The 24523-nt window shown below is 45.8% G+C and overlaps 1 non-coding gene across 1 annotated transcript; it reads right to left on the minus strand.

Moving 5' to 3' along the window:
- Positions 1-476: 476 nt before the first annotated feature.
- On the minus strand, positions 477-602 carry LOC112134812 (U6atac minor spliceosomal RNA). The gene has a single exon (XR_002916163.1). It is a non-coding gene; the product is annotated as a U6atac minor spliceosomal RNA (small nuclear RNA).
- Between the last annotated feature and the right edge of the window lie 23921 nt (positions 603-24523).

The raw sequence follows: 24523 nt of genomic DNA on the forward strand, positions 1-24523 counted from the left end.
CCAGCTACTTGGGAGGCTGAGGCAGTAGAATCGCTCTGAACCCGGGAGGAGGAGGTTGCAGTGAGCCGAGACTATGCCACTGCACTCCAGCCTGGGCAACAGAGCAAGACTCCATCAAAAAAAAAAAAAAAAAAAAGTTATTTGGGGCTGGGCACAGTGGCTCATGCCTGTAATCCCAGCACTTTGAGAGGCCCAGGCAGGTGGATTACTTGAGCTTAGAGTTTGAGACCAGCCTGGGCAACATGGAGAAACCCTGTTTCTGCCAAAAAGAAAAAAGAAAAAAAAAAAAAAGCCAGGTGTGGTGACGAGTGCCTTCTGTCCCAACTACTCAGGAGGCTGAGGTGGGAGAATCACTTGAGCCTGGGAGGTGGAAGTTGCAGTGATCCGAGGTCCACTCCAGCCTGGGTGACAGAGTGAGACCCTGTCTCAAAAAAAAAAAAAAAAAAGTTAAAAAGTTACTTTTTTTAAAAATTATTTTTTAAGGATGGTCAGATGCCACGAAGTAGGTGGCAATGCCTTAACTGTATGTGTGTTGTCAGGCTTGAGGGCCTGTTTCATCCTTGTCAAGAGGTGTGCTAATTTTCTCTCCTTTCATACAATACTACTTGGGTTTTTAAAAATTAATATTCACTGCTTTCACATTTAAAATTTCAAGCTTTTACATTAAACATTTCCATTTTATTATGCTATTTATAAATCTAACAATGTCTGAGCCACTTGGTTAATCATTTTAAACATTTTAAATTGCATTTATTAATTTAAAAATTTGATTATTTTTTCAAATACATCATTTTCTGATTAACACACTTTTCCAAATTCTTAAGTAATTCTCATTAAACAAATACATTAAACTAATACATACAGTAAGTTGTAATTTATCTTAAAAGTTCCAAAATAGTGCCGGGCGCGGTGGCTCAAGCCTGTAATCCCAGCACTTTAGGAGGCCGAGGCGGGCGGATCACGAGGTCAGGAGATCGAGACCATCCTGGCTAACACGGTGAAACCCGGTCTTTACTAAAAATACAAAAACTTAGCCGGGCGTGTTGGCGGGCGCCTGTAGTCCCAGCCACTCAGGAGGCCGAGGCAGGAGAATGGCGTGAACCTGGGAGGCAGAGCTTGCAGTGAGCCGAGATCATGCCACTGCACTCCAGCCTGGGCAACAGTGAGACTCCTTCTGTAAAATAAAATAAAATAATACAATAAAATAAAAAATAAAAAAGTTCCAAAATAGTATATAAACTTTTAAAAGATTTTAAAATTATAATAAAAAATCTACATCAGCAAGTTATATACTTTAAAGCAGCATTGCAAGGTTAATTTTAATTTTTTTTTAAAGATGGGGTCTTGCTGTGTTTCCCAGATTGGTCTCAAACTCCTGGGCTCAAGCAATCCCCCTGCCTCAGCCTCCCAAGTAGTAGGGACTACAGGTGTGTACCATCATGCCTGTGCAAGGTTAATTTTTAGACACTTTAGTAAACATTAAAAGTATGTCTAGGCAGGAAAAGACACTTCTCAAAAGAAGACATTAATGCAGTCAACAAACATATGAAAAAAAGCTCAACATCATTGACCATTAGAGAAATGCAAATTAGGCCGGGTATGGTGGCTCACACCTGTAATCACAGCACTTCTGGAGGCCAAGGCAGGTGTATCACTTGAGGTCAGGAGTTCGAAACCAGCCTGGCTAACCTGGTGAAACCCCATCTCTACTAAAAATACAAAAAATTAGCTGGATGTGGTAGCACGCGCCTGTAATCCCAGCTACTCAGGAATCTGAGGCAGGAGAATTGCTTGAACCCAGGAGGCGGAGGTTGCATTGATCCAAGATAGTGCCATTGCACTTCAGCCTGGGCAACAGAGTGAGACTCCGTCTCAAAACAAAAAAGAAAAACAAAAAACACCATAAGGTTTGATTGCCTTCGTTATATCTCTATGTAATTCTAAATCTTCCCAGGATTAAGAGATGCATATCCACTAAAAAAAACAATTATGTCATCCCAAGCAAATCTAGGAATACCTTCCCAAGGAACGATTTGGTTTACCTTCTTGGCTGGAGGTTTCTATATGGTCAGAGTTCCTTGGCCCCTGTGTCTCTGATTCTAGCTTCCTCTCTACTGGGCATCCCAAGGGAAGGGGGCTCAGCTTTCTCTACTCGAGTGGAATTGGCCAGACTCCAGTTCTGCACCTTCTTTCCCACCACCTCCTTAGAGACTGTTCCTTCCCTCAGGATTCCAGTATGCTCAGGAAGCCTCTGGAGGCCCTGACCTCCTGCCTAAGGACCTGTTCTAGGTCAAGTGTAGTTGATGACCCATTACAACCTGAACCTCTTCCACCCTTCATCACCTGTAGTGGGGAGAAAAAGTATATTGTTAAGATTAAAATCTGCCAACAGAACTCCTCTTAGGAGAAAGAACTGTCTTTACCTGAAGAACTAGGTTTAGCAAAGCACTCTCAGAGGCCATTTTGGTTGTCCAAAGGCAGTCCTGAGGGGACAGCAGGAATAAGTTAGGAGTAAAATAGTGGACGCAATAAATTTTCAATTCCAGAGGACAGTCTGAGAGGAAAAAGAAAAATTAGAGTGAATGGGGAGGGAGAGAAGTCAAGCTCTGAGGATAAGGTAGGTGGGTGGACTCCATGGGAGGGGCACATGCCAATTCTCTGGTGACAGGCTTGGTGCCTGTGCATTATAGTTTGTTCTGTGGTGTGCCCTTCCCTGTCATGACCATAGTGGTGTCTGATGAAAGTTAATCTGAGAGTGATGTGCTATGGTTTGGATCAGAACCAGGAGATATTTGAGATTAGAACAGTTAGGAGACACTCACAGTTGACCAGGAATGAAGACTTTAGTTATCATGATGTCAACTGGAATGGAAGGGAATAGAGGTGACAGAGGGAGGGCAGACTCGAGGATATCAGTAAAAGTAGTAAGAGTAGGAGCCACAGCAAAAGAAAATAGTGGGACCAATCACAGAAGGAATGAAGTTAAAACATTGGGGGCAGGGGGCAGGAAGAATGACGGGGTAGAGAGCATGGGGTAGTGATGTTGAATGCTGTACGCTGGGATCCTTGAGTGGATTCTGTGGCTGAAAGATAGGCCATGGCAGTGATATTTGAGACAGTGAATGGAGTACATTTCCAAAGGACTGAATTTAGACAGGAAAGCATGGACTCTGCACAGCAGGACGGTTTGAGAGCTCTGCACATCGGAATTAAGGAGATGGGGAAGGGGGGAAGAAACCCTGGGGAAAACTGAAAGAAATGATGTATGGCCGGGTGCAGTGGCTCACACCTGTAATCACAGCACTTTAGAAGGCTGGGATGGGAGGATCACTTGAGGTCAGGAGTTTGAGACCAGCCTGAGCAACACAGCAAAAATAAAATAAAATAAAATAGCCGGGTGTGGTGGTGCACACCTGTAGTCCCAGCTACTTGGGAGGCTGAGGCAGGAGGATTGCTTGAGCCTAGGAGGTTGAGGCTGCAGTGAGCCAAGATCACAGCACTGCACTCCAGCCTGGTCAACAGAGTGAGACTGTACCCCTGCCCCCACCCCCAAAAAAAAAGAAGAAGAAGAAGAAAGAAATGGTATGTGAGAGAGGAGAATTTGGATATTGCTGAATCGTAGAGAGCTAAGGAATGGAATAAATGAACTGATCCCAAGCATATATAAAATATGCACTTCAGTTTAGTTCATTAGCCATTCTTTTTTTTTTTTAAAGACAAATTCTCATTCTGTCATCCAGGTTGGAGTGCAGCAGTGCAATCTCGGCTCACTGCAACCTCCATCTGCCTCCTGGGTTCAAGTGATTCCCCTGCCTCAGACTCCTGAGTAGCTGGGACAACAGGCGCATGCTACCATGCCCAACTAATTTTTGTATTTTTAGTAGAGACGGGGTTTCACCATGTTGTTCAGGCTGGTCTTGAACTCCTAAACTCAGGCAATCCACTCACCTTGGCCTCCCAGAGTGCTAGAATTACAGTTGGGAGCCACCAAGCTCGGCCCATTAGCCATTCTTAAATACTTCCTGTGTGCTAGACCCAGAGAATACATAAAACAAGGCTCCTGACATTGTCCAAGGTAAAGCCACTTTCTAACATCAGGAGGAACCCATCCAGGAAGCAGGTCCGCCTGGGTATGGGTCAGGGTGTGTGTTGTGAGGAGGGCCCTGGACTCTGCTCTATATCAGTGATTCTCAAATCCAGTCACACTCACCTTGAGGGTTTGTTAAAACAGATTGCTGGGCCCAACCACTAGAGTTTCTGATTCAGTAGGTCGGAGGTGGGGCCCTGAATTTCTACCAAGTTCCCTGCAGTGCTGATGCCACTGATGTAGAGACTGCACCTGAGATCCACTGAGGTTGAGTTGGTGGGGTGGGGCTAGGTGTGGATGCACAGAATAAACCATGCTGGCCAGGCGTGGTGGCCTGTAATCCCAGCACTTTGGGAGGCCCAGACGGGTGGATCACTTGAGGCCAGGAGTTCCAGACCAGCCTAGGCGATATGGCAAAACCCCGTTTCTACAAAAAAAAAAAAAAAAAAAAAATCGGTGACACTGTCTCTCAAAAACAAACAAACAAAAACACCAAAACAGTGCTATTCCTCACCTTTCTTCTCTACAGGTCTCAGGGTCTGATCACTGAGCTTCCATCACTTCCCTATGTTCTTTTCACCACAATTTTACTGCTGTGGCAACTTCTAACCCTAACAAGTTGTTAAAAGAGCTGCAGCTCTTGAAAACTGTGCTGGAGTGGAGATAGAGGAGAGGAATCATTGCCTAAAATTTTCCCCAAGAGCTGGGTGCAATGGTTCATACCTGTAATCCCAGAACTTTGGGAGTCTTAGATGGAAGGATTGCTTGAGCCCAGAGTTCAAGGCCAGCCTGGGCAACATACTGAGACCCCATCACTACAAAAATGTTTTTAAAAAGTAGCCAGGTGCAGTGCTTGGAGCCTGTAGTCCCAGCTACTTGGGAGGCTGAGGTGGGAGGATCGCTTGAGCTCAAGAGTTTGAGGCTGCAGTGAGCCGTGATTGCACCACTGCACTCTAACCTGGGTGACAGACACCATGAAAAAAAAAGAAAAAGAAAGAAAGAGAGAGAAAGAAAGAGGAAGAAAGAAAAAAATTCATCTCTTAGTGGTGGGCTCAAATTAACTATTTTCTTGAAAAATGTATAAAGTCACCAGGGATGGTGGCTCACGTCTGTAATCCCAGCACTTTAGGAGGCCAAGGTGGGCGGATCACTTGAGGTCAGGAGTTCGAGACCAGCCTGACCAACATGGAGAAACCCTGTCTCTACTAAAAATACAACATTAGCTGGGCGTGGTAGCGCATGCCTGTAATCCCATCTACTTGTGACGTTGAGGCAGGAGACTCCCTTGAACCCAGGAGGCAGAGGTTATGGTGAGCCAAGATTGGGCCATTGCACTCTAGCACTCTAGCCTGGGCAAGAAGAGCGAAAGTCTGTCTGAAAAAAAGAAAAATGTATGAAGTCAGGATATGAACAGATTAATTTCAAAAAGAATGATAATTTTTTCTTTTCTTTTTTCTTTTTTTTTTTTTTGAGACAGAGTCTTGCTCTGTCGCCCAAGCTGGAGTGCAGTGGCGTGATCTCGGCTCACTGCAAGCTCCGCCTCCCGAGTTCATGCCATTCTCCCACCTCAGCCTCCCGAGTAGCTGGGACTACAGGCGCCCGCCATCATGCCCAGCTAATTTTTTGTATTTTTAGTAGAGATGGGGTTTCACCATGTTAGCCAGGATGGTCTCGATCTCCTGACCTCGTCATCCGCCTGCCTCGGCCTCCCTAAGTGCTGGGATTGCAAGCATAAGCCACCACACCCGGCCAAAGAATGATAATTTTCTTAAAACTGTAATACTGGAATATGAGAGACTAATGCACTCTTTCCCTGCAAACAGACTTACCCTTTTACTGAAGTCAATGCAGTTGGCAAAATAGTAATAGTCATTATTGTTATAAACAGCAAACAGACCTATCCATGGAGATGAATGAAAATTAGAACAATGGAAGCTGAGTAAATCAAACATTTGGTGGAATCAGGGTGAAAGTTTGATGCCTCTATCTCCACATCAGGAATGGGCTCGCCAATGGGACCATGATATCAGAAGACAGTTCATTTGTGTCCCCTCATCCTGGGCTGAAGGCTGGATAATCACTACCCATGATTATCTGTGACTCCCTTTTTACTTTCCTGGCTAACCAGAAGTCACTCCCCAGCCCCTGGCCTGGGTGCCTCTTGCTCATTAATCCTTTAATGTAGTTACTGAAGAGCCTGTTAGTAAAAGCCACCCTCTCAGCTTGTACTTTGATCCTTAAAGTCATCAAGATCCTTAAAGTCATCATTCAAGAGCTGCACCGTATTTCCAAGTTTTTGTTGAAGGCCTCTCTGTAGCAGCCAAATAGAAACTAGAGGCCAGGTGTGGTGGCTCATGCCTGTAATCCCAGCATTTTGGGAGGCCGAGGCAGGCAGATCTCCTGAGGTCAGAAGTTCGAGATCAGCCTGACCAACATGGAGAAACCCTGTCGCTACTAAAAATACAAAATTAGCTGGGCATGGTGGCACATGCCTATAATCCCAGCTACTTGGGAGGCTGAGGCAGGAGAATCTCTTGAACCCAGGAGGTGGAGGTTGTGGTGTGCTGAGATTGCGCCATTGCACTCCAGCCTGGGCAACAAGAGCGAAACTCCGTCTCAAAAAAAAAAAAGAAAGAAAGAAACTAGAAACTTTCACATGTATCTGTTATTATCAGAAGCATGGGGTGAGAGCTGTGCAAGGAAAGTGGGGTGAGGAGTAGAGAGATTGGGGAAAACTTTATTTCCTGAGAAATACCTCCCAGGCTAATGGGATCCTCCTACCTCAGCCTCCTGAGTAGCTGGGACTACAGGCACGCATCACCATGCCTGGCTAATTTGTTCTTAAAATGCTGATGAAATCAGATTTCTGAGTCAGCTAGGAAATGTCTCAGCAGACAGGCTGCCAGTCTTCTTGGAACACATTATCACAGGGTAAGATGACAGGTAGCCAAAATCCTGCCTGAGGGTTCAGGGGAGGATTGTTGAAGATGATAACATCTGAATTTTATCTTAAAACGTGATAAGGTTTTCAGGTAAAGGGAGGTAGGCAGGGCATTCCCAGCATAATCCAGGGCACAGAGAAGAGAATTAGGACAGCAAAGTGGGAGGACAACTAGTGAAAGTTGGGGTGTGGCTGAGAGATAGAGAGGGGTCAAATCAAGGAGATCCACAAGTCTCGAGGGGAATAAAGAGTCATTCAAGTTTGTGTTTGTTTGTTTGAGACAGAGTCTTGCTCTGTCATCCAGGCTGGAATGCAATGGCATGATCTTGGCTCACTGCAACCTCCGCAGCATCCCAGGTTCAAGTGATTCCCCTGGCTTGGCCTCCCGAGTAGCTGGGATTACAGGTGCATGCCACCATGCCCGGCTAATTTTTTGTATTTTTAGTAGAAATGGGGTTTTGCCATGTTGGCCAGGCTGGTCTCAAGACTTCTAGTCTCAAGTGATCCTCCCATCTCAGCCTCCCAAAGTGCTGGGATTACAGGTGTGAGCCACCGCCCCAGCCTTCCCCAGGCTCTTAAAAGCAGAGAAGAGTTGTGGAGGAATTGGGCTCCTTCCCTTTGTCACTGTTCAGTCCTTCCCACTCTGCTCCAGACCTCAGCCAGGATCCATTTATCACCAACATGTAAGCCAGCTCTTCCGTGAGAAGGGAGGTACACTTAGCCTTCAGGCTTGAGCTGATCTTGGAAGTCCTGTCCCAGCCTGAGGGGTCTGACCACTCAGGCTCTTTTTAAGTTTAGTGATTAAAACATTTCATACTTAAAAAAAAAAATCTTGTTAGGAGAGAAGACAAGAGTGGGACGTAATGGAGAACACACAAGAGTCACTGATGGGCTTTTTGTTTCAAGTATGAAAGACATGGCTGGGCACAGCGGCTTATGCCTGTAATCCCAGCACTCTGGGAGGCCAAGGTGGGCAGATCGCTTGAGCCCAGGAGTTCAAGACCAGCCTGGGCAATATAGCAAGACCCCATCTCTACAGAAAATAAAAAATTAGTCAGGTGTGCTGGTGCATGTCTTTGGTCCCAGCTACTCAGGAGGCTGAGGTGGGAGGATCGCTGGAGCCTGGGAGTTTGAGGTTGCAGTGAGCCATGATGGCACCACTGCACTCCAGCCCGGGTGGCCGAGTGAGTCTGTCAAAACAACAACAACAACAAAAATAAACAAAAACGACTTGAGCAAGCCTGAAAGAGAAGAGAGAGCCAATGGACAAAGAGAGATTCAAGATAGAAGAGAGAAGAAATTAACGATGAAAGCAGATCCTGGAGGAGCAGGAGGAGGGTTGCAGTGGAGATCAACCCCAGAAGGGCTGACTCCAGACAGGAAGAGAGAGACTCCTTGGGGACCTGCAGATGCTGATGCCACAGAGTCGGGTGTGGTCAGTCATGGAAGACACCCCCAGGGGAGGTCATCTGAATTTTACATAAATCCAAAGTCATTTAACAAACCATGAGATGACTACTTGGTGAGAGCCATTCACGTATATCATTACATTTAATCTTCACAACACCACCATGAGGTAGATATTCTTTGATTTTATACTAGAGAAAAGAGCTCAGAGAAGTTAAACAACATGTCCTAGGTCACACAGTTTTCAAGAAGTAAACCTGGGGTTTGAATCCAGCTCATGTTCTTTGAATGACCCATATGACACCACGCTGCATTAGAGCAAAGGAGATGGAGTTGTGCCTGTCACAGAAAGCCCATGTGGGTGATATCAGAGGACAGTGCATCTCTTAATCTCTGAAACCACTGCCAGGGTGTTGTCTGTCTAGACGTTGAGCTTGTCCTGAAATCCAGATTTTCTAGTTTGTCTAGAAATCTGTCCAGCTGCAGCAAATGGCATAGGCCTTTCTAGGGCCTGAAAGGGTTCGGGAATAGCCTGGTAAGAATTTTAATTAAAACTGTTAAACAATCTTCTGATCTTGTACCTTGTATTCATTACACAAGTCTTTATGATAGTTGAACATGTGGGAAGGGCTGGAGAAAATATTTGCAACCTGAAGATTCTGATCCAGTAAGCATGAGTAAATCCCATGAATGATGTGATCATTTATCAGGTTGGTAGTAGTAGTTACCTCTAGGAAAAGGAACCTAGGGGATCATCCAGGGAATATTGACCTATGTATATATGTTATTGAATCAAATACATTTAAAATCATATCTCTACATGATGGCATAAACTTACTTGTTAAATGCAAAGTCCAGGTTGAGCACGGTGGCTCAAGCCTGTAATCCCAGTGCTTTGGGAGGCTGAGGTGGGAAAATCATTTGAGGCCAGGAGTTCAAGACCAGCCTGGGCAGTATAGTGAGACCCTGTCTCTATAAAAAATAGAAACAATTAGCTGGGCGTGGTGGCATGCACCTGTAGTCCCAGCTACTTGGGAGGCTGAGATGGGAGGATCGCTTGAGCTCAGGAAGTCAAGGCTGCAGTGAGCTGTGATCTTACCACTGCACTCCAGTCTGGGTGACAGAGTGAGACTCTGTCTCAAAAAAAAAAAAAAAAAAAAGTGGTCAGAGGAAAGGATTTTGCTTTCCTCTCTCTTGATGAGTGTAGACTTGTAATTCGAATCAGCCACCTTTCCCCTGATCTTAAGTTTATTTAAAAATAGTTGGTGCTTTCTTTGTGCTGGGCTCTGTTCTAAGTTCTAGGAAAATGGGTGAATAAGAAGGATAAAGTAGATTCTCTTTGGCGATGCAAGCAGTTAAAAAATAGAAAGTATTGGGAGTTATAATGAGAGTGACCAGCTGGAGAGGACTGCTGGGCCCCTTCAGATGCTCAGCAAAGGCCCCTCTGCAGAGAGGAGGTTCAAGCTGAGACCTGAATGAGAAGAAGGAACATGCAGCTAAAGATCTGTGGGATGAAGGCTCGAAGTCTGAGGGAACAGCAAATGCAAGCTCTCCCTAAAGTGTGAAAGGACCTGGCATGTTTGAGAAACAAAAAGAAGGAGCGAGTGGGAGAGGTGTCGAGGGGGAGAGGTGTCGACGGGGAGAGGTGTCGGGAGAGGAGGTTGAAGCATGAGTTCCAGCTGGGGTGAGGAGTATGGGTTTTATTGTAAGAGTAATTGGGAGCCATTGGAGGTTCTAAGGCAGGAGACCAACGTGATCCTCTTTATGTGTCAGAAGCTCTCTTTGGCCATGACGTGGAGAAGCGATTGTATAGGGCAGAGAATGGAATCAGACAGATCAGTTAGGAGGTTATTGTTGTATAATCTAGGTGATAGGCTTGAACCAGGGTGGCAATGGAGGAAAAGGAGGAGAACGGGTGAGATCCTGGATACATTTCGGAGGTAAGGTTAACAGAGCTTGCTGATAAGTTGGGTGTAGGAAGTAAAAGAGAAAGGATTGTTTCTAGATTTAGAACTGGGCAACTGTGTGGCCACGCGTGGTGGCCAGGATGGTCTTGATCTCCTGACCTCGTGATCTGCCTGCCGTAGCCTCCCAAAGTTACAGGGGTGAGCCACCACGCCCAGCCTTTTTTTTTTTTTTTTTTTTTGAGATGGAGTCTTGCTTTGTTGCCCAGGCTGGAGTGCAGTGGCGCAATCTTGGCTAACTGCAACCTCCACCTCCCGGGTTCAAGCGATTCTCCTGCCTCAGTCTCCCGAGTAGCTGGGACTACAGACGGCCACCACCACACCCAGCTAATTTTTGTATTTTTAGTAGAGACAGGGTTTCACCATCTTGGCCAGGCTGGTCTGGAACTCCTGACCTCATGATCCACCCGCCTCGGGCCTCTCAAAGTGCTGGGATTACAGACATGAACCACCATGCCCGGCGAATCTGCCCACTTTTATCTTGGCCTTGCCTTTTGGATTTGATTCTGAAGCAGCAATTCTGGTTTCCCAGAACCTGGCCACCTCTCTGGACTAGACTTGGCCTTGGAACCTTTTGAATCCAGAGCTGGTGCTGGGGTGGGGCTTTGGACCATGTAAAACCACAGTGAGAACAGACCAAACCTATAAACTGTACACCAAATGGAATGATTCCTAGTGGAATCTAAAAGTCCCTCTTCTCATTTTTTGTTTGTTTGTGTGTGTGTGTGTGTGCATGTGTGTGTGTCTTGGCATAGAACTCACCACTTTGGGAAGAGGAGGGAAGGGGGAGAAGAAGGGAACAGGCTGGGGACGGGTGGTGCTGGCAATTCTGGTGGAGCTGGATTCAAGGGGCCTCCCCTGAAGTCTTCCTTTCCTAGTGAGGACTTCCATCAATAATCCTTTTATAATCTCAGCTCAGTAGCCTGAGCATTCTCTCCATGGCCAGCCTTTCCCACTTCCCATTCTGCCCTCCTTCCTCTCAGCACTGCAGGATATACAAGTCACATGGCTGGTTTATCAGAATAGAGGATAACTTCTGGCCTTAGTGCCGTCTGAAAAATTCTAAGGGCCCTAAAGTCGGAAGTCAAGCAGCAGTGCATTCGCTCAGAAGAGGGACAGAGAACAAGAAAAGGCTTGTAGCCTGGAGCCAAGGAGGGCAAGGGCGGGAGTTCAGCACACACATACTGAGCACCCCTGGGCATTTTTTTTTTTTTTTTTCTGTAGAGATGGGATCTGTTATGTTGACCAGGCTGGTCTGGAACTCCTGGCCTCAAGGGATCCTCCTGTCATGGCCACCACGTTGCTCGGCACCCCCAGGCATTCTTTTTGTTGTAAGGGTTCAGAACAGACTCTTACAGGGGCCTTTTTTAGGTTAGTGAAAACATTTTGCATGCCCATTTTTATAGTTTATTATTATTATCTATTAATAATTATTGCCAATTTTTGAGGACTTTTAGTTCCCTTATATATATTTCCTTGAATCCTTGGAATAGCTGTAGATGGTATTTTCTCCCTTTTTATTTTTATTTATTTATTTATTTTTGAGACAAAGTCTCCCTCTGTCACCCAGGCTGGAGTGCAGTGGCGCATCTCAGCTCACTGCAACCTTCACCTCCTGGGTTCAAGCGATTCTCCTGCCTTGGCCTCCTGAGTAGCTGGGATTACAGGTGCCTACCACCATGCCTGACTAATTTTTTTTGTATTTTTAGTAGAGACGGGGTTTCACCATGTTGGCCAGGCTGGTTTCAAACTCCTAACCTCAAGTGATCCCACCCGCCTTGGCCTCCCAAAGTGCTAGGATTACAGGCGTAAGCCACCGCGCCTGGCCTGTCTCCATTTTTATGAATAACGAAACTGAGGCCGAGAGGGTCAAGGAGTTTTTACAAGATCAAACAACTAGTGTGGGTGGAGGTTGGATTTGCAGGTGGGTCTGTCAGACACCACACATACTGGCTGTACAGAAACAAGTATCCGAGGCTGGATGCCGTGGCTCATACCTGTAATCCCAGCACTTTGGGAGGCCAAGGCGGGCAGATCACTTGAGGTCAGGAGTGGGAGACCAGCCTGGCCAACATAGTGAAACCCAGGAGGGTTTCAACATGGTGAACCCAGGAGGCGGAGGTTGCAGTGAGCGGAGATCACACCACTGCACTCCAGCCTGGGTGACAAAGCGGGACACAATCTCGAAAAAAAAAGAGAGAGAGAAGCCAGTTGTTAGGTATACATGGCTCTACAAGCCACTCACTATGTGAATGTGAGTTTAAAACTTCACGTTCATCTTTTATAGAAAAGGGATAATAATAATACTTATCCCATAGGACTATTGTATGTGCATTCTGTTAACTCTTGCTATTATCCCTTTTGTGTTTGGCTGTGAATTCTTTTCTTTCTTTCTTTTTTTTTTTTTGCTGGTTCACCATAACACATCTTCAATCTGTCCACACCTATTTGCACTAGCACATCTTGCTTATACTATAAACGACAGAGGGCAGGTCCAGGATTATATCATTCTTTTGTGTGGCATTTTTTTATAGTCACTTTGATGAAGACAACGATGAACATGTTGCTAAAAAAGAAAACTTTCATCCTGGCATTTGGCCAGTTCCTTTTTCAGGCCAAACAGCAGTGTGCTGGACTGCTGACTGTGCAGAGGTCCCTTTTTGGAGAGGAGAGCCTCTCTTCCAGTTAGGGTGAACTCCTGGCCTCTCTGGATTTATGCACATCCAATATGAATTTATAAGTATGGAGGAACTGTTTGCAAAACATCCTGCTCCCACTTGGATGCTACTTTCATTTTTGTGTGGTTTACATATACTTTTGCACAATTAATTGAAAAGTAATCTTTGGTTAAGTAAATTTGTTTCTTAGCCCTGAGCTACTAGACATTACAGTCTGGTGGACTACAAAGATTTTTATCTCTAGTGATTGATGCAGAATTGATGGTTGTTTCTGTCTTAGTCTCTCAGGTTCTAATTGGAACTGGGTGGTCTTGGATTATACTGGTTTACATTACATAACTAGAGGATTTGCTCCAGTTATGAGCAGTTTTGTGAAGACTGGAAGAGTCAGAAAGACCAGGCACCTAGAAAATGTGGGGAAAAGGATAGTCAGGGACTAATGTCACCAGGATTAGGGCAATTGAGGGAAGAGCTCAAGGTTATCTCTGAACTGACTGAGTGCCCAACTCTATCCCAACTCCCAACTGATCCTTTCCTTCCTTCCTTCCTTTCCTCCCTCCCTCCCTCACATCCTTCTTTCTTTCTTTCTTCCTTCCTTCCTTCCTTTCTCTCTCCCTTCCTTCCTTCCTTCCTCTCTCTTTCTCTCTCTTCTCTCTCTTTCTCTCTCTCTCTCTTTCTCAGTCTCACTCTGTTGCCCAGGCTGGAGTGCAATGGCATAATCTCAGCTCACTACAACAACTGCTTCCAGGGTTCAAGCGATTCTCCTGCCTCAGCCTCCCAAATAGCTGGGATTATAGGCACACGCCAGGATGCCTGGCTAATTTTTGTATTTTTAGTAGAGATGGGGTTTCACCATGTTGGCCAGGCTGGTTTCGAACTCCTGACCTCAGATGATCCACCTGCCTCAGCTTCCCAAAGTGCTGGGATTACAGGTGTGAGCCACCGTGCTGGCCTTCTTTTTTTTTTTTTTTAAGAGAGAGACAGGGTCTCACTTTGTCACTCCAGTGGCACTGGAGTACAGTGGTGCAATCATAGCTCACTGAAACCTGAATTCTGGACTCAAGTGATCCCCCCACCTCAGCCTCCAGAGTAGCTGGAAGTACTACAGTTGTCAGTTGTGCACCACCACTACCACGCCCACTAATTTTTTTTGTTTGTTTTTTGAGACAGAGTTTCGCTCTTGTTGCCCAGGCTGGAGTACAATGGCGCAATCTCGGCTCACTGCAACCACCACCTCCCGGGTTCAAGCAATTCTCTTGCCTCAGCCTCCTGAATAGCTGAGATTACAGGCAGGCTCCACCATGCCCGGCTAATTTTTTTTTATTTTTAGGAGAGACAGGGTTTCACCATGTTGGCCAGGCTGGTCTTGGACTCCTGACTTCAGGTAATCCACCCGCCTCGGCCTCCCAAAGTGCTAGGATTACAGGCATGAGCCACCATGCCCGGCTTTTTTTTTTTTTTTTTTTCATAGAGACATGGTCTCACTATGTTACCCAGGCGGGCCTTGAACTCCTGGCCTCAAGCGATCTGCCTCAGCCTCTCTAATTGCTGAATTACAGGTGGGAGCCACAGTGCCCAGCCCCACTAACTGATTCATTTTCTGCCCTTCTCTTCCTTGCTTTGTGCCTGGAAGGCTGATGTCTATGTGGTGCACCACCCAGGCTCCCTTGCTGGAAGGCTTGGGTTAAGTCAATGGGAGGCATCAGTGGGTGATAAGAGGCTGGAAATAGACAAAGGTCAGAGTACGTATTCCTCCCACTCTCTCCCTATGGTTCTCCATTATAAATCGCAGTGACTGTGTCCCTTTGAGGTCACAGCTTCCATGGGGCAGACACTTTTCCAGGGCTCCAGTTTTTTATTTTTTTAATTATTATTTATTTATTTATTTTGAGACAGCATCTCGCTCTGTCGCCCAGGCTGGATTGCAGTGGCATGATCTCGGTTCACTGCAACCTCTGCCTCCCGGGTTCAAGCAATTCTCTGCCTCAGACTCCCCAGTAGCTGGGATCACAGGCATGTGCCACCACGCCCAGCTAATTTTTGTATTTTTAGTAGAGATGGGGTTTCATCATCTTGGCCAGGCTGGTCTTGAACTCCTGACCACGTGATCCGCTCACCTCAGCCTCCCAAAGTGCTGGGATTACAGGCATGAGCTACTGCGCCTGGCCTATTTATTTATTTTGAGATGGAGTCTTGCACTGTCGCCTGGGCAAGAATGCAATGGTGCAATCTCAGCTCACTGCAACCTCCCCCTCCTGGGTTCAAGTGATTCTCCTGCCTCAGCCTCCCGAGTAGCTGGGATTACAGGCACCTGCCACCACACCCGGCTAATTTTTTGTATTTTTAGTAAAGACGGGGTTTCACTATGTTGGCCAGGCTAGTCTCGAACTCCTGACTTCGTGATCCACCCACCTCAGCCTCCCAAAGTGCTGGGATTACAGGCTTGAGCCACTGCACCCGGCCTATTTTTTTTTTTTTTTAAGGCTAGTCAAGCAAAGCAGTGGGAGTGGAGAAGGAACAAAGGAATCAGTAGCTGGTTGTGATAAATTAGTTGTAAACACCACTGCACTTGGTGTTTACACCAGGGGTCCAGTTTTTAAGCTCTGGTAATAGCAATGTTTGCCCCTGACTCTTGGCATTGGTGGTGATGTCTTCCACTGTTCTTGGTCCCTGGGTGCCTCGCTTGGTTATCTTGACTCTGCCCTCACTCAGTGAGTCATCTTTTCATTAAAAATTTCTTTTTCTTTTTTTTTTTTTTTGGTCAGTCACAGTGGCTCATGCCTGTAATCCCAGCACTTTGGGAGGCCAAGGCAGGTGGATCACTTGAGGTTAGGAGTTCGAGACCAGCTTGGCCAACATGGTGAAACCCTGTCTCCACTAAAAATACAAAAATTAGCCAGGCGTGGTGGCACCTATGGTCCCAGCTATTTGGGAGGCTGAGGCAGGAGAATCGCTGGAAGCCAGGAGGCAGAGACTGCTATGAGCTGAGATCACACCACTGCACCCCAGCCTGGGTGACAGAGTGAGACTCCATCTCAAAAAAAAAAAAAAAAGAAAGAAAAAAAATCATTTTTTTTTTTTTTGCAAGTTTTGTTTTTTAAGAGATAGAGTCTCATTATGTTGCTCAGGCTAGACTCTAACTCCTAGGCTCAGGGGATCCTCCTGCCTCAGCCTCCTGAGTAGCTGGGACTACAGGCACACACCACCACATGCGGCTCAAAATTATTTTTCTATTGCAGCTGTGTGGACCATCTGCCTCCCCCGATGTCTGAGACTTACAGTACCCACATGAATCCAGAAAGCATACCTGGTATCAAGCTGTGTGAGAGGAATACTCATTGACTTGTTATAGTCTACATTTTGTGATATTTCTCTCTATTTTGCCTCATCTGGATGTCTCTTTGAATGTTACACCCTTCAAACAGGCATGAGATGACAAGGCTGATATCTGCTGCTCATTTGGGGGAGGTCGATAAGCAAATGTCTTTTGTAAGCCCAGTGCCTCCTGGAGAGAGGTACTCTGTGCCTGCTTCATGATTGATTGATTGTTTGCCTATTGATTGAAAGACACATCCTTTTCATTGAAATCATTATAATTACTTTCTTATAATTGGCACAGAGTGCCACAGTTGTTATCCTGAAGAGGATATGGTTTATTTTTAAACTATAGATGAATCTGAATTTTTTAAATCGCTAGCGTCTGAGCAAATGCCATGAGTAAACACACTTCAGCTGCATCCGTCTGAACTGCTGCTGGGTGGAAGGCTGACGGGTAAAAATACTTTATATTTGTACCACTTGATACGTGTTTCTAGGCTCTCTCTCCCAAATTATCGCATTTGCTCATTGCAACAACTTGTCGAGACAAGCAGAGTTGATATTTTTATTTCCATTTTAAAGGCTTCATTCATCAAACATTTATTGATCCTCTTTTATATACCTGTCCCTCTGCTGGGCACTGGTGATACCGAGAAGATGGTAACATAATTTCTGTTCTCAATACAGTGCAGTGGGAGATGCAAACATAGTAACCAACTAAAGTATGGTGTGGTGAGCAGTGTGCAAGTGGTAAGAGTGAAATGCTATGGGTGCCAGGAGGAGGGAGTAATGAAAGGGGTGGGGAGAGTACATGTCATTGAGTGCTTGCCAAGTGCCAGGTATTGGGCTAGGGCCCTGCCCTGCTACTCCAAGTGTGGTCCATGGACCCCCAGCAGCTGCATCACCTGGGAGCTTGTTAGAAATGCAGAATCTCAGGCCTCACCCCAGACCCCACTGATTTGAGAATCTGCATCTGGCTGGGCACGGTGGCTCACGCCTGTAATCCCAGGACTTGGGAGGTAGAGGTGGGTGGATCACCTGAGGTCAGGAGGTTGAGACCAGCCTGGCCAACATAGTGAAACTCCATCTCTACTAAAAATACAAAAAATTAGCTGGGCGTGGTGGCAGGCACCTGTAATCTCAGCTACTTGGGAGGCTGAGGCAGAAGAATTGCTTGAACCCGGGAGATGGAGGTTGCAGTGAGCCAAGATCGCACCACTGCACTCCAGCCCAGGTGACAGTGCGAGACTCTGTCTCAAAAAAAAAAAAAAAAAAAAAAGAAAAAAGAAAGAAAGAAAAGAAAGAAAAAAAAAAGAGAGAAGCTGCATCTGAGCAAAATGTTCAGGACGTATCTATGCACATTAAAGTTCAAGAAGCACTGGGCTAGGTGGTGAACAGATTTATTTTATTATTGTTATTATTTTTAGAGATAGGGTCTTGCTGTCATCCATGCTGGAGTGCAGTGTTGCCATCACAGCTCACTGTAGCCTCCAACTCTGGGGCTCAAGCAAGTCTCCTGCCTCAGCCTCCTAAATAGTTGGGACCACAGGCACATGCCACCATGCCCAACTAATTTTTAAAAGGAAAGTTTTTGTAGAGACAGGGTCTCTCTATGTTGCCCAGGCTGGTCTCAAACTTCTGGCCTCGAGTGATCCTCCTGCCTTGGCCTCCCAAAGTGCTGAGATTATAGATCTGAGTCATGGTGCCCAGCTGACGTATAGATTTCATTTAATTCAAAACCTGGTGAGGGAGTTGCTATTATCGTCGTGTACGATAGGAGATGGAGTTAGGGACTTCTCTTCATGTCACATAGCTATGTCATGAAGCTGGAATTTGAACTCAGGCCTGACAGACTCCCAGGCTCCAATCACTACCCCAGGCGACTCCTTCCTCTCTGGGGACCGCAGGGAAGCTTCACAGAGGAGAAGGTGTCTGAGCTAGGCTTGGAAGGACCTTGTCGGGAGGAAGGAGGGCGTTCCTGTCAATATACCACTTGAGCAAATGGTTGGAATGGGAATGGAGTAGGGCCTGTCTTGGGGAGTGGTGGGAAATAAGGTGAGTGAAGAATATTGCAATCACATTGTAAAGGGCCTGGAATGCCATGCTAAGGAAGTTGAATTTCTCCTGTGAGTGGATTTTGCAACGTGCTGTGGAATTGTGATCATGGGCAGATTGCTTGTGTTTGAAGCCCAGCTTCCCCTACTCATGGGCTGTGCTGCAGGTTGGGTTCTTTGCAGGCAGACACTGAAACAGATTTGGAGTGTAAGATGTTTATTAGGAATTAACAGCTGTGAGAGGAAGAAGGAAGAGGCAGGGTTGGGCAGAGGAAGTCAAACAGCAGGCCCAACAAAGTCTTGGCCAACCTGATGGGAAATTCTGGAACGAGTATGGCCTGCCAGGGTTGACCTGTATCAGGCTGATATGGCCAGGCCTTTATAACCCTACCTTGCTCCATCACCAGACACAGACTGCCCCAGGTGGGGCCAGGCCTCAGGTGATGTCTGCAGCAGTGGAGACACTGCAGGAGGAAGCTGTCTGCTCACTGCACTCCCCGTAGCTGGGTGGAGTGCATGGGGGCTCTAAGTGCATCTTGGTATCTACCACAGGCGGTCTACTTACTTCTGCGTCTCTGTCTCTTCAGTGGCAAAATGGAAATATTAGTAGTAGATCCCTTGCAGGGCAATTGGAGGATTATATGCCTGGTGTCTAACCCAAAGGATACCAGGTATTATTATTCTCTGTCCTGATGAAGAAGTCACTATATACTTTCTACTTTGAGAGCACTTGGATTTTGAAAATCCCTCACCGTGGCCCAAGGAATAGAAGAGGGTCATGCCCGTCCCTCCCACCCCAGCTGGCTGCCTGGGATTCCTTCCCTTCCTCACAATGCTTCAGGTTAATGTTTGTCAGGATATATTGGTTGTGTCAAGCTGTGCTGGACAATAGGAAAGATTTGAAGAATTTAATGAAGGAGAATGACATGTCAGATCAGTGGCTTAAAAGATAGCATAAGCTGGGCTGGGCATGGTGGCATGCACCTGTAGTCCCAGCTAATCAGGAGGCTGAGGCAGGAGGATGGCTTGAGCCGAGGAGTTTAAGGCTATAGCTATGATTACACCTGTGAATACCCACTGCACTTGAGCCTGGGCAACATAGCAAGACCCCATCTCAAAACAAAACAAAAAGATAGTGTAAGTTGAATCATGAAGGATGATCTGAGGGGTGTATTATTTGGGTATAGGCTAAACTTTTATAACATTGAGACTCAAAATAAGGCCCAAACAAGAGTTTCATGTTACAGTGTAAAAGTGAGTGGTCAAGAGCCACAGAAGGGACACTGCTCGGTGAGGCCACTCAGGGGCCCAGGTTTCTTTTACCTTGTTACTTTGCTATCTCTTCAGAGAGTGGCTCTCAAAATGCAGCTGCTGGGGCAGCAGCATCAGTATCATCTGGGAACTTATCAGTAATGAAAAATTTTGGGCCTCACCCAAGCCCTAGCAAATCAGAAACTCCAGGGGTGGGGCCCAGCAATCTGTATTTTTTCCCTGGGTGTTGCCATGGCAGTGGTAAACTGACATGAGCAATCTGTATTTCAACAAGCCCTCCAGTTGATTTATTTAATTAATTAATTAATTTATTTATTTATTTATTTATTTATTTTTGAGACAGAGTCTCGCTCTGTCACCCATGCTGGAGTACAGTGGTGCAATCTCAGCTCACTGCAACCTCCACCTCCTGGGTTCAAGCGATTCTCCTGACTTAGCCTCTCGAGTAGCTGGGACTGCAGGTATGTGCCACCACGCCTGGATAATTTTTTGTATTTTTAGTAGAGATGGGGTTTCACCACGTTGGCCAAGCTGGTCTCAAACTCCTGACCTCAGGTGATCACGCCTCGGCCTCCCAAAGTGCTGGGATTACAGGCGTGAGCCATGGCACCCAGCCGCCTCCAGGTGATTTGGATGCACACTCAAGTTTGAGAAACACTAACCTAGGATTTTGTCCTCATCTGTCATGTTAGAACTATGGGAGCAGCCTGTGGAGAGGCAGAAAGAAAGGAAGAAGAGAAAGGAAGAAGGAAACCATTTGCTTTTTCCAGAAAGTACCTGGAAGTTGAGTGTATCACTTCTGGTCACATCCTTCTGGTTGGAATTCAGTTATGTGGCCGTGTGGTCCTGTGGCTTAACTAGCTGTAAGGAACCTTAGGAAATCTAATCTCTAGCTGGGAAGCCTTGTATACAGCTAAAACTGGGCTTCTGTACTAAAAGAAAAATCAAAGCAATGAATACTGGCAAAAAAATTAACAGCCTCTGCCACCATTGTAATAGAATAAGACAGACAAACAGTGAAAGACAGAACTAAAGCAGCGGGTGTGTGTCGGAGAGGAAGGGATGTACTTCGGAAATAAATTCTGTTCTGATGACTGCTTTGATCTTGTGGTGAGGGAGAGGAAGGAGAAGTGGACGACTCCTAGGTTTCTAGACAATTGGATGGTGATGGTGTTAACTGTGGTAGAGAGTCTGTATTTTTATTTTATTTGTTTATTTATTTATGATAAGGTCTTGCTCTGTCGCCCAAGCTGGTGGGCAGTGGTGTGATCATAGCTCACTGTAGTTTTGAACTCCTGGGTTCAAGCGATCTTCCCACCTCACCCTCCTGAGTAGCTGGGACTATAGGCGTGTGCCATCACACCTGGCTAGTTTTTATTTTTTATTTTTAGTAGAGATGAAGTCGCTATGTTGCCCAGGCTGGTCTCAAGTTCCTGGCCTCAAATGATCCTTTTGCCTTGGTGTCCCAAAGTGCTGGGATTACAGGTGTGAGCCATCACACCTGGCCTGTGGTAGAGATTCTAGAGGAAGAGAGAAGAATATGAGCTTAGTACTAGACTTAATAAATCTGAGTTGACTGCAGAATATCCAGGTAGGGCCAGGCACGGTAGCTCACGCCTGTAATCTCAGTGCTTTGGGAGGCCGAGGCAGGAGGATCACCTGAGGTCAGGAGTTTGAGACCAGCCTGGCCAACATGGTGAAACCCCGTCTCTACCAAAAGTAAAAAAAAAAAAGAAAATAGCCAGGGATGATGGTGTGTGCCTGTAATCCCAGCTACTCAGGAGGCTGAGGCAAGAGAATCGCTTGAACACTGGAGGCAGAAGTTGCAGTGAGCCGAGATCTTGCCTACTGCACTTCAGCCTGGGCAACAGAGCAGGACTCCATCTCAAACAAAACAAAACAAAACAAAACCAAACCCAGAATATCCAGGTAGAAATGTCCAATCCTGTGGGTAGTTGCAATACCTGTCCAAGGACCCTGAAAATGGTTGAAGTTGGAGACAGAGATTTAGAAAATGTCATGGTAGTCAGAGCTTGGATGTGAACAGGATTGCCCAGAGTATCAGATGGGAAGAGGGAGTACTGCTACATAAGAGGTGAACACTGGAAGAAAAACGAATGAAGAAGATGAGAACGAGGGATCGGAGTAGTTGGGAGAGTCAGAGAACACAGGGTGAAAGAAGTCAATGGAAGAGGCAAGGCACTTAAGGCCAGGGTGGGTACCAGTGTCAAATGCTGCAGAGATGACACATAGGACAAGCACTCAGGAAGGTCTTTGGCAGCAAATGAGAAAAACTGAGACCCAGACAGCTTGAGGAATATGCCTAAGGTTCCACAGCTAGTAGGTGGCAAAGCCAGGACTAGCCCTGTCTTCTGGCTTTAGTCTTCTCTTCCCATGAGAAGCTGCCAAGGAGCCCCTGGTTGCTCTTCTGATACCTCTGTGCCTATGCAGGAGCCCTCAGCACTGTCTCCCAAACTAGGCTGGGACAGAACTGCTTCCTGGTTAGTGTCTGTCTGTTTGTAGGACTTGTTTCTAAAATTATCAGGGATCTGTCTTCCTCCTGTTTGCTTGAGCAGACCCACCCTGAGTCTAATTGACACATCAGGTGGGTTTATGGGCTTCTCCTTCCTCCCAAGCATCCCACAGTCGCATTGCCTATTGTCTTTGTGGCAAGTCTTGCCCGGCAGCCTAGCTTCAGAGCAATGTAAGTGATTGCTGTTATACCCTTCTGCCCACCACGTGTTGGAAAGAGGAGCATCATGACTAAAAGGCATGACTCATGTTCTAATCCATGGCACTACTGATCCTACTTTTCTGCATTTTAAAGTACAAACAGCTGGATATTGCTGAAGATGGCTCAGGGGGTCAAGGACAAATTTCACCAATGTGACCTCATTCTCCAGGCTGCCTGTTTATCCTGGAGGTTGATCTCGGACTTGGGACCATATAAGGTTGCCTATCTTCAAAGTGCTCAGCTTGGCTTTTTAATTCTATACTCCTAAATCTTTGACAACTGTGCATCAACAAGCTTTCAAGGTAACTGAAGCCTATAGCAGCTTTCTGCCCTCTGTTACTGGTGAATGTTTTTGCCTGTTGGAAGGACGTTGCAGCTACAGGCAGACTCCCACCATCCACCAACGGCCTTATTGTCAATCCACAGTCGTGTGCTGACTGCAAAGTGGCCCGAGGTTTTGCATATCTTGTGAGATCACTATGGGAACACAGTCATTATAATACAGCAGTTCCTGTCTTGAGGACTTTTGATAGTTTTATTTCTTACAGTTTCATTTCCCATTGATACAAAAGAGACTCTTGGTAACCAAAAATAAATATAACCAGAAATATCGGATTCTTTGTTTCATATATGAACATGATTTTTAATGTAAATTGAATAAGCCCAGATCTATTATGCAACTATATACTCTCATAACAAGTGAGTCACAGAAGCCTCCATCAACACTGACATGTTGATGACCTTAAGAAGTTAGTGATTACCTATGATGTAGAACAAACAAGGCTGGTAGCTGCCAGCAGAAACTAGGCATAACTACTTCTAGTAAGTACTACTCCTAGTTCTAAAATTTAAATTAAATCAGCTCACACCTTATTTTGTGCTGCTACCACTAAAATCCAAGCCACCATGACATTATCACTAACCTGGACTACTAACTCATCTTCCCGCTTTCACTCTGACCCCCTCCATTCATTTTCCCTGGTGAAGCTAGTGTCATCTTATAAGTAAATCAGATCATGTCATTCATCTTACAACTCATCTGCTTTCCATCTCACCGCAGGATAGAATCCAAACTCATCACCATGGTCTGTGAGACCCCCTGTGATCTGGCCTGCCTGACTCTCCGATCTCATGGCATTACCACTCCCCTCCCTCTTGTGATGATCTGTCCACACCAACTTTGCTGTTTCTCATGCCTGGCCCACCATGTGCAGACATGCAGGTTGTATACTGCATAACTCCAAGAGAGGCATTCAGTAGGCTGCAGGGTGAATGATGCCCTTGGAAGTATGTAGTGAGTATGACCTGCTCACACGCCCAGCTCTTTCCTACCACAAAGCCTTGGCACTTGCTGGCCTTTCTGCCTGGACATCCATCTGAAGATTTTTTGCACGGCTGGCTCCTTCTTGTCATTCCCTTGACAAATATTCCACCAAACACTGCTCCATACCAGGGAGACTCCATACCAGGCAGGACCAGCTATATACTTTGCAGGTCCCAGTGCAAAATGAAAACCAGGGCCCCTTGTTCAAAAAGTATTAAGAATTTCAAGACGGTGACAGCAGAACATTAAACTACGCATGGGGCCCTTCTCAGTGTGGGGCCCTGTGGGACAACACAGGTCACACCTCCATCAAGGTGGCAAGGGTTTCACATGTATTCATGAACTCAATTGTATTTTAAAGTTTAGTAGAAATTGCACAATTAATAACTGGCTAGTGTATATTTACCTCTGCCTTTGGAAGTTAAAGTTTTTTTTTTTTTTGAACTAAAAATTCCTTAAGTGTAATTTCATCCTTGAAAAGTCAAAGGTTTGTTGTTTTGGCACACTGTCAAGTTTTTAAAATTTAAAATACAGTTAGTTCAAAATATATTCACAGCTTTCATTCATGAGACATTTATAAATATTGGGTTATAAAGTTCCACATTTAGTATTTAACTCAAAAAAAAAAGGATGCCTGTAACAACTTCTTTACGTATAAGACCTTCTCACTTAATTATGGGTTTCTCATCCTCCTAGGAATCCAACATTCTCAGTCTAAATAACAACAGGAGAGGCAAAAAGTTT

This window comes from Pongo abelii, chromosome 7, assembly GCF_028885655.2.
Source record: "Pongo abelii isolate AG06213 chromosome 7, NHGRI_mPonAbe1-v2.0_pri, whole genome shotgun sequence".
Lineage (NCBI taxonomy): Eukaryota > Metazoa > Chordata > Mammalia > Primates > Hominidae > Pongo > Pongo abelii.